General features: G+C 42.3%; 1 pseudogene; it reads left to right on the top strand.

Moving 5' to 3' along the window:
- Nucleotides 1-924: 924 nt before the first annotated feature.
- Nucleotides 925-11,792, top strand: LOC139424573 (ATP-dependent RNA helicase DDX39A-like; annotated as a pseudogene).
- The last annotated feature ends 2,739 nt before the right edge of the window (nt 11,793-14,531 follow it).

The following is a 14,531-nucleotide window of genomic DNA, read 5'->3' as shown; positions in this document are numbered from 1 at the left end:
GCACTGAACATTTTCTTGAGTTCGTTTACGTCATAGGCTTCTATATTCCATCGTACATTATGATGTCAACTACAAAAGCACAGAGCGACCACTCCGGGAAATTAATGCATTGTTTCTGATCACATACGATATCTGAAAAATGTTTACAATGTAACCCAATTAATTTAGGTTCAGTGAGGTTTTATCGTATTATATGGATAAATGTTGTCCTCTGTTGGCCATAACTGATATATTATAGTCAAATAAATCAAATCATTGATGGGTTTGGTGAGGGAAGACAGATGTAGTAAGCTAATATGATCAGGGCATGCACACATATTGCCCATGAATGAATAAATGTTTTAAGCCAAATGTCTATTTGTCCAAGACAGTCATTGTTACGCCTTTGCCCAAATTGCCCAATATAGCTTCATGTCACACATCTATCATAATTTATACAAACTGGATGAATGCAGGCTGTTGGTTTGTAAATGTTGTAAATAAATATGTATATAGTATGCATATTATTATTATTGTTTCATTCACTTATCTTTTTGACCTGCACTGTTGGAGTTCAGATCTTAAGAATTAAGAACTCCACTGTACCCTACAATTTCATCTGCGACCGACTAATAAACTAATCTAATCGACTGGTTCCAATAATGACATTTTAGGTCAAGTTAGGCCCTAGAAATGTCTTGCTCGTTATTAATTTGAGCCAACGTTATTTCTGAATATTCACCTTGCCTTTGGAACCTATTTCCCTTCATAGCACTTTGCTGTCACAAAGTTTGAATTGTAGTATCTGGGATCTACATCGGTTTATATTAGTTACTGTGCTGTTACTAAGCAGTAATGCATTACGGCAGTGTTAGGTTACTACACCTAATAGGAAATGCACATGCGCACTGGGGTGCCGCGAACTGTAGAGCACGAGGGGTTTTGACTAAACGAAAACTAACTGTACTCCCGTCTCCTGCCTGGTCATTTCTCCACAACACAAATATTACAGTGGCGACTAGGTGATTAAACTACATAAACGGACATTGCTTGAAGGGAAGAATGTTGCGTGAGTAATGAAACTCAAAATAATTATGTAATTCGTCAGTTATTTTTTATTTTCTTTCGCCAGTAGAGAAGGCTAAGCACTGCTAGCACTGCTAGTACAGTATTCAGGAGCTGCCAAGTAGCAAGACTATTGGAGTCCAGAACAGCGACACTGCCCTCTTGTGGTTAAATAAATATAAAAAACTGTCATTGAACCCATTGAAATTAGGCGATCTCAGTGGAGAAATATTGGCAAGAAGAAAAAGGAAGAAGGAACGTAACACGGTGTGTACATTATTACAAATGAGTGCAGTGAATGAAGTAATTGCAGAAACTTCTGAAGTGAAGAATTAGGTGAAAATTAAGGAATAAGGAAACAATTAACTGAATGGCAACCATTGGTCGAGTACCAGGGTTTGAGGCTACAAAAGAGGATTTTGATTCCTATTTGGAGCGTTTTGAGCGTTGGCTGGCTGCAAATGAAATCAAAGATGGAAAGAAAGCAGACGTATTTCTCAGTGTTTTGGGTCCAACTGAGTATGGATTGCTGAAAGGTCTCATTGAACCAATGAAAGCAGTGGAGTTGAACTATGCAGAACTGACTGAAACTCTTTCAAGGTATTTCAAGCCTAAGCCAATTCTCATTGCAGAACGTTTCAGATTTTACCACTGGTGACCAGAGTCAAGGGGAAACCGTGGCTGACTACATCCTTGCTTTGAAAAGGCTGGCAAGTACATGTGAGTTTGCACGATTTCTTGATGATGCTCTCCGAGACAAGTTTGTATGTGGTCGCACAGGTGAAGCATATCACAGAAGGCTCCTGTCAGAGAAGGACCTGACCTTTAAGAAAGCCTGTGATATAGCACTTGGACTCGAGCTTGCCCACAGGGATACTATTGAGCTATCGGGACATGCAGAACGTCAGAAAGGTGTTCACAAGGTCAGTGATGCACGTGGTGGAAAAAGCTCACAAAAGTCACACTTTTTTCAGTCCCGTCCTCAAGGTTACACAAGAACAAAGCAGCCCACATCTCAAAGGTCTAAGCCAAGTTGCTACAGATGTGGGGGAGATAATCATCAGCACAGGTGAGTGAATGTCGATTCCAAAATGAAAAGTGCCACAATTGTGGAAAGGTTGGACATTTACAGTAAGGCCTCAAAACGCACAGCAAGAGCGCACAAAGTGTCAGACGCAGCACAAGAAGAGGAAGGTACAACTGAAACAGTAGTGGAACTGTTCAGTGTACACAGCTCAACAACTAAAAGATGGAATCTATCTCAACATGGAGTTAGCGGGAAAACAGGTTAAAATGCAGCTGGACGCCAGAGCGTCTGTATCTCTGGTTCCAGAGAGACTCTACAAAGAAAAACTGAAAGAGTGTCCTCTTCAGCCCGCGTCCATCCGCCTTTCTTCATACACTGGTGACACTATTCCTGTGTTAGGGCAGATCCAGGTACAAGTCCGGTATGAGGGAAAGGAGTGGACGCTACCGCTTGTCATTGTTAAAGGAGAAAAATCAGCCTTGCTAGGCAGAAACTGGCTACAAAAGATCAAGTTGAACTGGGGAGAAATCTTCAGTCTGAGAAATGACAAACCAGTGAGTCAGGCTACACTCACTAACATGCTGGAGAAGCACAAATAACTTTTCAAAGATGGCTACGGTGAAATACAAGACTTCACAGCAAAAGTCAGAGTGCAAGAAGGAACCAAGCCTATCTTTCACAAACCACCTGGACCGCCTACAGAAGAATAACATAATCACGAAAGTAGCGAGGAGTGACTGGGCCGCTCCGATTGTTGTAGTCCCAAAGAAAGACAAGACCGTCAGAATGTGCGGTGACTACAAGGTCACAGTAAATCGCTGCATACTACCAGAGGAATATCCACTACCAAACGCTGAAGATCTGTTTGCCACTCTAGCTGGTGGGAAGGTTTTCAGTAAGCTGGACCTAGCATTCGCTTATCAGCAACTGAAGCTGGATCCGGAGTCAGAACAGTATCTGACCATCAATACACACAAGGGGCTATTCAGATTCAATCGCTTGGCCTATGGAATCTCGACAGCTCCAGCGATATTCCAACAAACAATGGATCAGATCTTGGACGGTATAGACCATGTTGTGTGCTTCATGGACGACATCCTCGTGTCAGCACCAACCATTGGAGAGCACCTTGTAGTGCTGAACAAAGTGATGTCAAGACTGGAGAAATACGGAGTGAGAGCATTGCATTACAGCAGTGTTACGCTACTACACCTAATAGTAAATGCACATGCGCACTGGGGTGCCGCGAACTGTAGAGCACGAGGGGTTTTGACTAAACGAAAACGAACTGTACTCCCGTCTCCTGCCTGGTAATTTCTCCACAACACAAATATTACATGAATGAGGAGGCGGCTGCCATTGTTTGTGCGGAGAGTGAGGCATGATTCCTTGTTCAACTTGATTGAATCGGGCAACTGGCTAACTACTGTAAACTGAGTTGCAGGGTGGTCGCTGGTCCAATCCTTGTTTCTAGCTAGGTAAATTGTAATGATTATGTGCCAAATGTATTCGCTTCCCATTTTGCGTACTGTCCAGCTTTGGCGGTGTGCGTGCGGCCTGCTACTAGCATTATTAGCAGCTAGCTAATGCTATGTAGGAATACACATTAGACAAGTGTTTCCCAAACTCGGTCCTAGGGACCTCAGGGGTTTTTGTTTTTTGCCGTAGCACTACACAGCTGATTCCAATAAGCATCAAGCTTTGATTGAGTCAGCTGTGTAATGTTGGGGGGAAACGTGCACCCCTTGGAGTCCCAAGGACCGAATATGGAAAACCCTGTGCTAGACGGTGATGTTTCACTAGGATTCAATTCAGAAAGTGAAATTACAAGAATTGGAATCCTCATGTAATATAACTAAGGTTAGATGGTGAGGAATTGTACATAGATTATTGAATTGGCATTTCAATTACCCTTCTGAATTTACTGTATTGTTGATACAGCGCCCACCCCCAAACTAGTCTCCAGTCTTGCCTAGCTTCAACTAACGCAAGTACCCCTTCTCTAGAATGGCAGAGAACGACGTTGACAACGAGCTGTTGGACTATGAGGAGCCTCAGGTTGCCCCGGAGACCGCCACACCTGCTGGCAAGAAGGAGGTAAAGGGCTCTTACGTCTCCATCCACAGCTCCGCCATTCCGAGACTTTCTGCTTAAACTAGAGCTGCTCCGCGCCATTGTCGACTGTGGCTTTGAACATCCCTCTGAAGGTGAGCCTCACAGGCACTTCCCACCTTCAACCAAAGACTGTTTTTGACTTTGTCCATTCTGTGTGTGTCAAATGGCATCCTATTCCTGAGATAGTGTACTACTATTGAGCTGGGCCCATAGGGCTTTGTTCAAAACTAGCGCTGTGTGTGACTGGGCCCTGGTGGAAAGTAAAGTAGGGTGTCATTTGGGACTCCGACTGAGTTATCCATGTATGCCCCTTCAAGCATCACATCATACTTAAACTGGTCATCTCTGTATACCTGTCGCAAGACCCACTGGTTGATGCTTATTTATAAAACCCTCTTAGGCCTCACTCCCCCTCCCCTATCTGAGATATCTACTGCTGCCCTCATACTCCACATACAGCACCTGTTCTGCCAGTCACATTCTGTTAAAGGTCCCCAAGCGCACCTATCCCTGGGTCGCTCCTCTCTTCAGTTTTCTGCCCCTAGTGATTTACAGTTTTATCTCAATCTCTTCATTCAAAGACTCAATCATGGACACTCTTACAAAGCAGCCACAACTGTCAGTGTGATGTGTTGTCTACCTTCTTGCCCTTTGTGCTGTTGTCTGTGCCCAATGTTTGTACAATGTTTTGTGCTGCTACCATGCTGTGTTGTCATGTGTTGATGCCTTGCTATGTTGTCTTAGGTCTCTCTTTATGTAGTGATGTGTGTTTTGTCCTATATATATTTTTTTTTATGTTAAATCCCAGGCCCCAATCCCTGCAGGAGGCCTCTTGGTAGGCCGTCATTGTAAATAAGAATTTGTTCTTAACTAACTTCCCTAGTTACGTTTCTGTCTTTCAGTCCAACATGAGTGCATCCCACAGGCCATCCTGGGCATGGACATCCTGTACCAGGCCAAGTCTGGTATGGGCAAGACGGCTGTGTTTGTACTGGCCACCCTGCAGCAGATTGAGCCTGTGTACGGGCAGGTGAGTGGTTGAATAATGAAATTAATCTCTACATTGTGGAAGCAGCAACTGAATTGCTGTTACATCCTCCCTCCTTTACTAAAAATAGCTTTCGATTGAGAATCCATTGAGTGCTTTGTAGTTTAGGAATAGGCTTAATCTGTATCTGGGGATACTTGCATAAGAAAGTGTCTAATCGCCAACTTTATTTAACCTTTATTTGGACTAGGCAAGTCAGTTAAGAATAAATTCTTATTTACAATGAAGGTCTACCCCGGCCAAACCCTAATGACGCTGGGCCAATTGCAGTCTGAATTTGTTCTCCTTTTAATCTCACTGTTTACACTGCTGTTCTATCCTATTGGATAATCTTGTGTGCTTTTTGTTTCTCTGCTGTCCAGAGAGTTCTGTATTAAACATCCTCCCCTACCAGCCGTGTTCTTCGGGGGCCTGTCCATCAAGAAGGACGAGGACGCGCTGACGAAGAACTGCCCCCACTTTGTATTGGTAACGCCCGGCCGCATCCTGGCCCTCATCCGCAACAAGACCCTCAACCTGAAGAACGTGAAGCACTTTGTCCTGGACGAGTGTGACAAGATGCAAATTCACACCACAGTAGGACAGGGGGGCTGATGCCAGATGTGAGTGACGGGAGCAAGGAGTAAGTTGAAACGTCACAGAGGAACGGTCAATTGAAAACGTGTTCCAATGTACCTACTAGCATACCACTTAGAATGCACTTCTAATACACTGTCCTACTAAGTAGTAGTGTATATTGGAACAGAATGTGATAGATGGTGTGACTTAAGTAAGGATTTAGCCAAAACGTAGGAAAGTATTTACATTTTATGTAGTCCCGTGGTTATGTACATGTTCTGAAACTTAAAGTTGCAGTTTTACACACACACACACAGATGAACCCATCTCCCTAAATTGCACTTTGAAGAGGCAATCGGCAGTATAAACATTAATGAAGCATCTTCCTCGCCCCTGTTTTGGAGGGATAGGTCTGGAGAAATTTAACCACTCTGAAATTCGTAGAGCTATATGCAAGGACTGACCATCAATGATATCAGAATTATCAGTTTGACCATGTTTTGAGACTATATAGTTTATTTTTGCGTTTACTTTGTTTACAAGCATTGGAATGGAACAAGCTTGTATTTTGGGTTCTGATGGGGTACGAAAGTTGAACTAAGCTCATGGGCATTTGTTATTCTTTTAATTTTAAATGTCTAAAAATGGATGTAGAAACTGCAGATATCCCCCCCTTTTTTTTTCAAGGGATTTTGGATATGGCTTAATATTCATGTAAAAAGTTCCAGTCTAGCACATCTATGCTTTGTCTTTTCGTGACTGTCTGTCTCACAAGTGGCCAGAGTTGACCCTCTCTTCACCTGGGTCTGGGGCTCTGGACATTTTCGGGAGGAACAGTCCTGGCATTAAAGCTATAATGAAAAATAAAGTTCCATCCAGCTCTAGTACTAGTAATTGATGTTCACAATCACATTTGTAGTTCTTCATTCACCAACACAGAATGTGGTTTACTCCTTTTTTTCACTTAATGTGGCTAGGTTTATAAAACTGCCCTAAATAGTGACACTTTCCCCATGTTCTATTCATTAGGGCACACTAGCAAAATATTTAGCACTGGAAGTCCTGGTAGTCCCTCCCTGTGTTTGGTGCTTAATGAATATATCCTGTAGCCCATGGAGGTGTTTGTGGACGATGAGACCAAGCTGACGCTGCACGGCCTGCAGCAGTACTACTGCAAGCTGAAGGACAGCGAGAAGAACCGCAAGCTCTTCGACGTGCTCGAGTTCAACCAGGTACGGACAGAGGTCTTTTCAGAGACGTAATTTATAAAACATAAGTGAGTTGAATGTATTTTGTCCATGGATTTGAAAGTCACGTGTTTAAATACAATTTTACTCATTCAAGTGAACTAAGTCTATGCACTGACAAAGTTTCTGCCTGTGAGTTTTATGCCCTGTGTTTTTCGTCTTCAGAGTGTACATTTATTTGACCAGGGTAAAGCCAGGGTGCCATATCAGATGCAGCATGGGTTTTGTGCCCCATGTTTGTCTTCGGGGTCTCACTGCCATTTTCTCCCCTGTCTGAAGGTGGTGATCTTTGTGAAGTCTGTGCAGCGCTGTGTGGCTCTGTCTCAGCTGAACTTCCCTGCAATCGCCATCCACAGGGGCATGGCCCAGGAGGAGAGGTGGGTTCTGATGGAGAGGAAAAAATCACTGGCTAAACCCTACAGTCTATGCACTTGTTAAAATCTGAGCAGTTTTGATTGGTATAAGCAATATTAGGATATTGCTTACACTTCAAGTCATCTCAGATATTAATAAGTGCATAGGGTTTAGGGGTAGATTTGGGATTGGGTCTTGGCTTTCATTGGGAATTTCTGATTTGGACAAAAGAATGTCCTCGACTTTTCCGTCCTCTTATCCGTAAACCGATAAGTGGTTGAGGAGTGTCAATTCGTTGGTAGGCAAACGGTGTCCTCGCCTCCTGCTGAAGAAGCATAAGTGTCCTTTGCTGAAGTTGAGATCTACCCCTCCCCTTTCAATCAGCTGTTTACTCTGAGAAGCATGCACATATTTAAAACGATAAGTAGCATATCGTTTTTATCCATACAATGTCTAGCTAAATGTCTTTTACTACTTTACACATTTTAATTTGGGATTCCACCCCTGTAAATGTCATTTGCATTATGTGTGAATGGAGTCTAATTTCATACAAGCACATTTCCTCCTCTCCTCAGTTACTGTTGACTTTTTTTCAAAAGGAGGAGAGGAATGAGGAGTTGCACAATCAAATTGAGAATCTAATTTACTTGCACATTTTCTATAATAGTCATGTAGAAGAAGCTGTTATCCAGAGGGACTTAACAAGAACTTTCTCTCAGACAACATGTTTGTGGGTCACAGTTTCAGTGTACCCACAGGAGTGAAGCAGGATGTATAATGCCTGTTCTACTTATTCTAAATCTATGGGTGCCCCCCTTCCTCCCCCAGGCTTTCCCGGTACCAGCAGTTCAAGGACTTCCAAAGGCGGATCCTGGTGGTCACCAACCTGTTTGGCTGAGGGATGGACATTGAGCTCGTCAACATCGTCTTCAACTACGACATGCCCGAGGATTCCGACACCTACCTGCACAGAGTGGCCCGTGCAGGCAGGTTCGGGATGAAATTCATTATATCGGTCCATGGCCCTGTACAGCAGATGTTATCTAGAATCATATAAGTTGCTTTGTTGGTAAGCTTGAATGAAGACCAGACACATTTGGGCTAATTAGCTAATATCATGTCATCCGGTGAAGCTCCCTCAGACTACCCAAGTTCCCTAAACACAACCACATTTAGAAGAAGAATTGCTTCCTGAATTCCTAGTGTAGCAATAAGCGCCCTCCTGATAAATCACGTTCCATGAATACCAAGGGGAACATGGCTTTAAAATACACACTTCCACCATCCTCCCTCCAAAGGAATTGCAAAGCAATGCGATGTGACTAATAATTTATTCTGCAATGGTAGTGAGTGTATTGTCGGAGGGGGGCTAGGCCGATCTGACCCTGATCAGGTCTGTGATTCAATAAGATACAGATTAAAAGGATCACCAGCACTGCTGCGTTAACCTCAAATGGATTACAAACAGATTTAACACTGTACACCAACATAACCCCGGATGCCCTTGCATTTGCCTAGGCATTAACAGAAAATACACACATAAACGATACACGGTATGTCCATGGGATTAGTTTAAGCCTCACTTTCCCAAAGTAGATGAACCAACCAGATCCTCTTTTCTGGGGAACTGATCGAAACTGATCTGGGACCAGTATAGTTAGTGTGGCATCAAAATGAAACCATCTGACCTATTACTATTACACCTGTACCACTTTGGTACAATAGCCCCAGTACATTGTGTCACCAGTTGATTGTGTGTTCATTCAGCTCTATATTAACACCATATGAAACCTCCCTTTGGGGTTACAGAACAGGTCTGGATAGTTTGCCACACACACTGGAATGGGCCAATAGTGAGGTGATGTTAATTATTCTCCCAGAGAGAGTGAACTGAGGTGAATCATTCCAGTACATTACCAGACACCAGTGATCCTAGAAAACAAGTGCAACCAAGACAACCGCTCTGGTGAAATGGTTGCCCGGGCTTGTTTATCATAATAAAGGGCAAGGCCCAAACAATAATATTAAGGGATTAGAAATCCGTGGCTTAAAAACGAAGGTGTCATTGTTCGCTGATTCATGTTTTCTTTTAAAACCACAATTGGAGTCTCTCCATGGCCTCTTAGAGGATCTAGATACTTTTGCTATCCTCTCTGGATTAAAACCAAATTATGATAAATGTACCATATTACATATTGGATCACTAAAAAAATGCACATTTTACATTACCATGTAGTTTACCAATTAAATGGTCTGACGGAGATGTGGACATACTCGGTATACAAATCCCAAAAGAAAGAAATGATCTCACTCCAATCATTTTTTATAGAAAGTTAGCAAAAATAGATATGATCTTGCTACCTTGGAAAGGAAAATACCTGTCTATTTGTGGAAAAATCACCCTGATTAACTCCTTAGTTATATCACAGTTTACCTATTTGCTTATGGTTATGCCTACACCTAGTGACCTGCTTTTTAAATTATATGAACAAAAAATATTCCATTTTATTTGGAACGGCAAACCAGAAAATTAAAAGGGCCTATTTATATAACGAATATGAATTCGGTGGGCAGAAATGATTAAATATTAAAGCATTAGACCTCTCACTAAAGGCATCAGTCATACAAAAGTTATACTTAAATCCAAACTGGTTTTCTAGTCAATTGGTACGAATGTCTCATCCTATATTCAGGAAGGGCCTTTTCCCCTTTATTCAGATTACACCTGCTCACTTTCGGTTGTTTGAAAAGGAAATAATCTCCAAAATATCTTTATCTTTTAAACAAGCCTTAGAAAGTTGGTTGCAATTTCAGTTTAATCCACCTGAAAGGACGGAACAAATAGTACAACAAATATTGTGGTTAAACTTGATTAAAAAAACTGTATTTATTGAAGAAATTTTTGAAAAAGGTATAATTTTAGTGAATGATATCATAAATATGTCACACATGCAGTTATGTCACACATGCAGCTAACACAGACATATGAAAATGTCTGCTCTACCCAAAATTACAACAAATTAATTGCAGCATTACCACAAAAATGGAAGAGGCAAGTAGAAGGGGAAAAAAGTAAGGAACTTGTATGTCGGCCCTGTATTAAAGAACATAAATGGTTAAAGAAAAGTGTGATAAATAAAAACATATACCAATTTCATTTAAGGACCAAAAAAACTGACAGCTGTGCCATATAAATTGCAAAATAGTTGAAGAGATTTTCGATGTACCCATTCCATGGCACATGGTTTATGAATTGATACGCAAAACAACGCCGGATTCAAAACTTCTAATTTTTCAATATAAATTACCATACAAAATTCTTGCAACTAATAGAATGTTATATATATGGGGGGATACAATCTTCCCAGCTCTGCAGAATCTGCTGTGAGGAGGCAGAGTCATTAGATCATTTATTTTGGTATTGTCCATATGTAGCTCATTTTTGGTCACAGGTCCAGGAATGGCTGAAGAATTGCAACATTTGCCTAGAACTAACACTACAGATAGCAATACTGGGTGATTTGAAAAGCCATAGTCAATCAATCAATAATATAATAATTATTTTGGCAATTTGTTTTATTTTTAATTTACAATCTGTAGAAGCTATGAGAATAGGAAGGTTCAGTTCTTTTGTGAAGCATCACAGCACAGTTGAAGGATATATGGCAAGTAGAAATCCGAAGTGGATGATGTTGAGAGACAGATGGGAGGGGTTGAATGGAGCTGAAGGGTGGGACTAATAACAAGATAAACAATGTAAAGCATACTGGATCTGTAGGATGTATATAGGTTCGGAGCTTTTGTGAAATAGCATAGTTACAAGTAGCAATCAAACTGGATGGACATCAGAAATAGAGGAAGGACTAAGAACAAAGAGAGAACTGTTGTGGAGTAGACTGTGTCTGTAGAATGTGTATAGGATGTGTGGATTGAAGGTCGAGGCAGAAGTGTTTATTAGTTTACTTCAATTGGGGGATCGGCGGTAGGGTTTGCGGGGAATAATAATAAAGGTATATTCTTGGATATATATATTTACCCAAAAAATATGAGGGGATTGGAAATGATGCAGACAATTACATTGGAAGCAACATTCTATCCGCAATATTAAGCCAAAAGGGAAAAAAAGCTGTTCGATGTGGTTAAGGTCAGGGCTCTGTGCAGGCCAGTCAAGTTCTTCCACACCAACCTCGGCAAACCATTTCTGTTTGGAACTCCCTTTGTGCACGGAGGCTTTGTCATGCTAAAACGGGAAAGGGCATCGTATAGAATATCATTGTATGCTGTAGCGTTAAGGTTTCCCTTCACTGGAACTAAAGGGCCTATCCCGAACCATGAAAAACAGCCCCAGGCAATTCGTTATTCCTCCTTCAAACATTAGTTGGCACTATGCATTGTGGCAGGTAGTTTTATTTATTTATTTATTTTACCTTTATTTAACCAGGTAGGCAAGTTGAGAACAAGTTCTCATTTACAATTGCGACCTGGCCAAGATAAAGCAAAGCAGTTCGACAGATACAACAACACAGAGTTACACATGGAGTAAAACAAACATACAGTCAATAATAAAGTATAAACAAGTCTATATACAATGTGAGCAAATGAGGTGAGAAGGGAGGTAAAGGCAAAAAAGGCCTTGGTGGCAAGGTAAATACAATATAGCAAGTAAAACACTGGAATGGTAGTTTTGCAATGGAAGAATGTGCAAAGTAGAAATAAAAATAATGGGGTGCAAAGGAGCAAAATAAATAAATAAATTAAATACAGTTGGGAAAGAGGTAGTTGATAGGGCTAAATTATAGGTGGGCTATGAACAGGTGCAGTAATCTGTGAGCTGCTCTGACAGTTGGTGCTTAAAGCTAGTGAGGGAGATAAGTGTTTCCAGTTTCAGAGATTTTTGTAGTTCGTTCCAGTCATTGGCAGCAGAGAACTGGAAAGAGAGGCGGCCAAAGAAAGAATTGGTTTTGGGGGTGACTAGAGAGATATACCTGCTGGAGCGTGTGCTACAGGTGGGAGATGCTATGGTGACCAGCGAGCTGAGATAAGGGGGGACTTTACCTAGCAGGGTCTTGTAGATGACATGGAGCCAGTGGGTTTGGCGACGAGTATGAAGCGAGGGCCAGCCAACGAGAGCGTACAGGTCGCAATGGTGGGTAGTATATGGGGCTTTGGTGACAAAACGGATTGCACTGTGATAGACTGCATCCAATTTGTTGAGTAGGGTATTGGAGGCTATTTTGTAAATGACATCGCCAAAGTCGAGGATTGGTAGGATGGTCAGTTTTACAAGGGTAAGTTTGGCAGCATGAGTGAAGGATGCTTTGTTGCGAAATAGGAAGCCAATTCTAGATTTAACTTTGGATTGGAGATGTTTGATATGGGTCTGGAAGGAGAGTTTACAGTCTAACCAGACACCTAAGTATTTGTAGTTGTCCACGTATTCTAAGTCAGAGCCGTCCAGAGTAGTGATGTTGGACAGGCGGGTAGGTGCAGGTAGCGATCGGTTGAAGAGCATGCATTTAGTTTTACTTGTATTTGTATTTAAGAGCAATTGGAGGCCACGGAAGGAGAGTTGTATGGCATTGAAGCTTGCCTGGAGGGTTGTTAACACAGTGTCCAAAGAAGGGCCGGAAGTATACAGAATGGTGTCGTCTGCGTAGAGGTGGATCAGAGACTCACCAGCAGCAAGAGCGACCTCATTGATGTATACAGAGAAGAGAGTCGGTCCAAGAATTGAACCCTGTGGCACCCCCATAGAGACTGCCAGAGGTCCGGACAACAGACCCTCCGATTTGACACACCGAACTCTATCAGTGTACTCCTGGCATCCGCCAAACCCAGATTTGTCTGTTGGACTGCCAGCTGGTGAAGCGTGATTCATCACTCCAGAGAATGCGTTTCCACTGCTCCAGAGTCCAATGGCGGCAAGCTTTACGCCACTCCACCATGCGCAATGCCAAGCATTGGCTGATCTTAGGCTTGTGTGCGGCTGCTCAGCCATGGAAACCCCTTTCATGAAGCTCCCGACAGACAGTTATTATGCTGAAGTTGCTTCCAGAGGCAGTTGGGAACTCGGTAGTGAGTGTTGCAACTGAGGACAGATTATTTTTTACTAGCTATGTGCTTCAACACTCGGCGGTCCCGTTCTTTGAGCTTGTGTGGCCTACCACTTCACGGCTGAGCCGTTGTTGCTCCTAGACATTTCCAATTCACAATAACAGCACTTACATTTAACCGGGGCAGCTCTAGCAGGGCAGATATTTGACAAACTGACTTGTTGGAAAGGTGGCATCCTATGATGATGCCACGTTGAATGTCACTGAGCTCATCAGTAAAGGCCATTCTACTGCCAATGTTTGTCTACAGAGATTGCATGACTGTGTGCTCAATTTTTATACATCTGTCAGCAAAGGATGTTACTGAACTGTCCGAATCCACTAATTTGAAGTGGTGTCCACATACTTTTGTATATACAGTGTGGCAAAAAAAGTATTTAGTCAGCCACCAATTGTGCAAGTTCTCCCACTTAAAAAGATGAGAGAGGCCTGTAATTTCCATCATAGGTACACTTCAACTATGACAGACAAAATGAGGAAAAAAAATCAAGAAAATCACATTGTAGGATTTTTAATGAATTTATTTGCAAATTATGGTGGAAAATAAGTATTTGGTCAATAACAAAAGTTTATCTCAATACTTTGTTATATACCGCCGAGTAACCTCTGATGAAGATTATAACAGAACATGGCCAAGATGTTCACATGTTCATAAATGACCAGCATGGTCAAATAATAGGTCTGGGACAGGTAGCACGTCCGGTGAACAGGTTAGGATTCCATAGCCGCAGGCAGAACAGTTGAAACTGGAGCAGCAGCACGGCCAGGTGGACTGGGGACAGCAAGGAGTGATCATGCCAGGTAGTCCTGAGGCATGGTCCTAGGGCTCAGGTCCTCCGAGAGAGAGAAAGAAAGAGAGAATTAGAGAGAGCATACTTAAATTCACACAGGACACCGGATAAGACAGGAGAAGTACTTCAGATATAACAAACTGACCCTAGCCCGCCGACACATAAACTACTGCAGCATAAATACTGGAGGCTGCGACAGGAGGGGTCAGGACACACTGTGGCCCCATCCGATGA

The sequence above is a fragment of the Oncorhynchus clarkii genome, chromosome 13 (genome assembly GCF_045791955.1).
Source record: "Oncorhynchus clarkii lewisi isolate Uvic-CL-2024 chromosome 13, UVic_Ocla_1.0, whole genome shotgun sequence".
Classification (NCBI taxonomy): domain Eukaryota; kingdom Metazoa; phylum Chordata; class Actinopteri; order Salmoniformes; family Salmonidae; genus Oncorhynchus; species Oncorhynchus clarkii.
The sequence above is the reverse complement of the archived record's forward strand: the minus strand, read 5'-3'. Positions and strand labels throughout refer to the sequence as shown.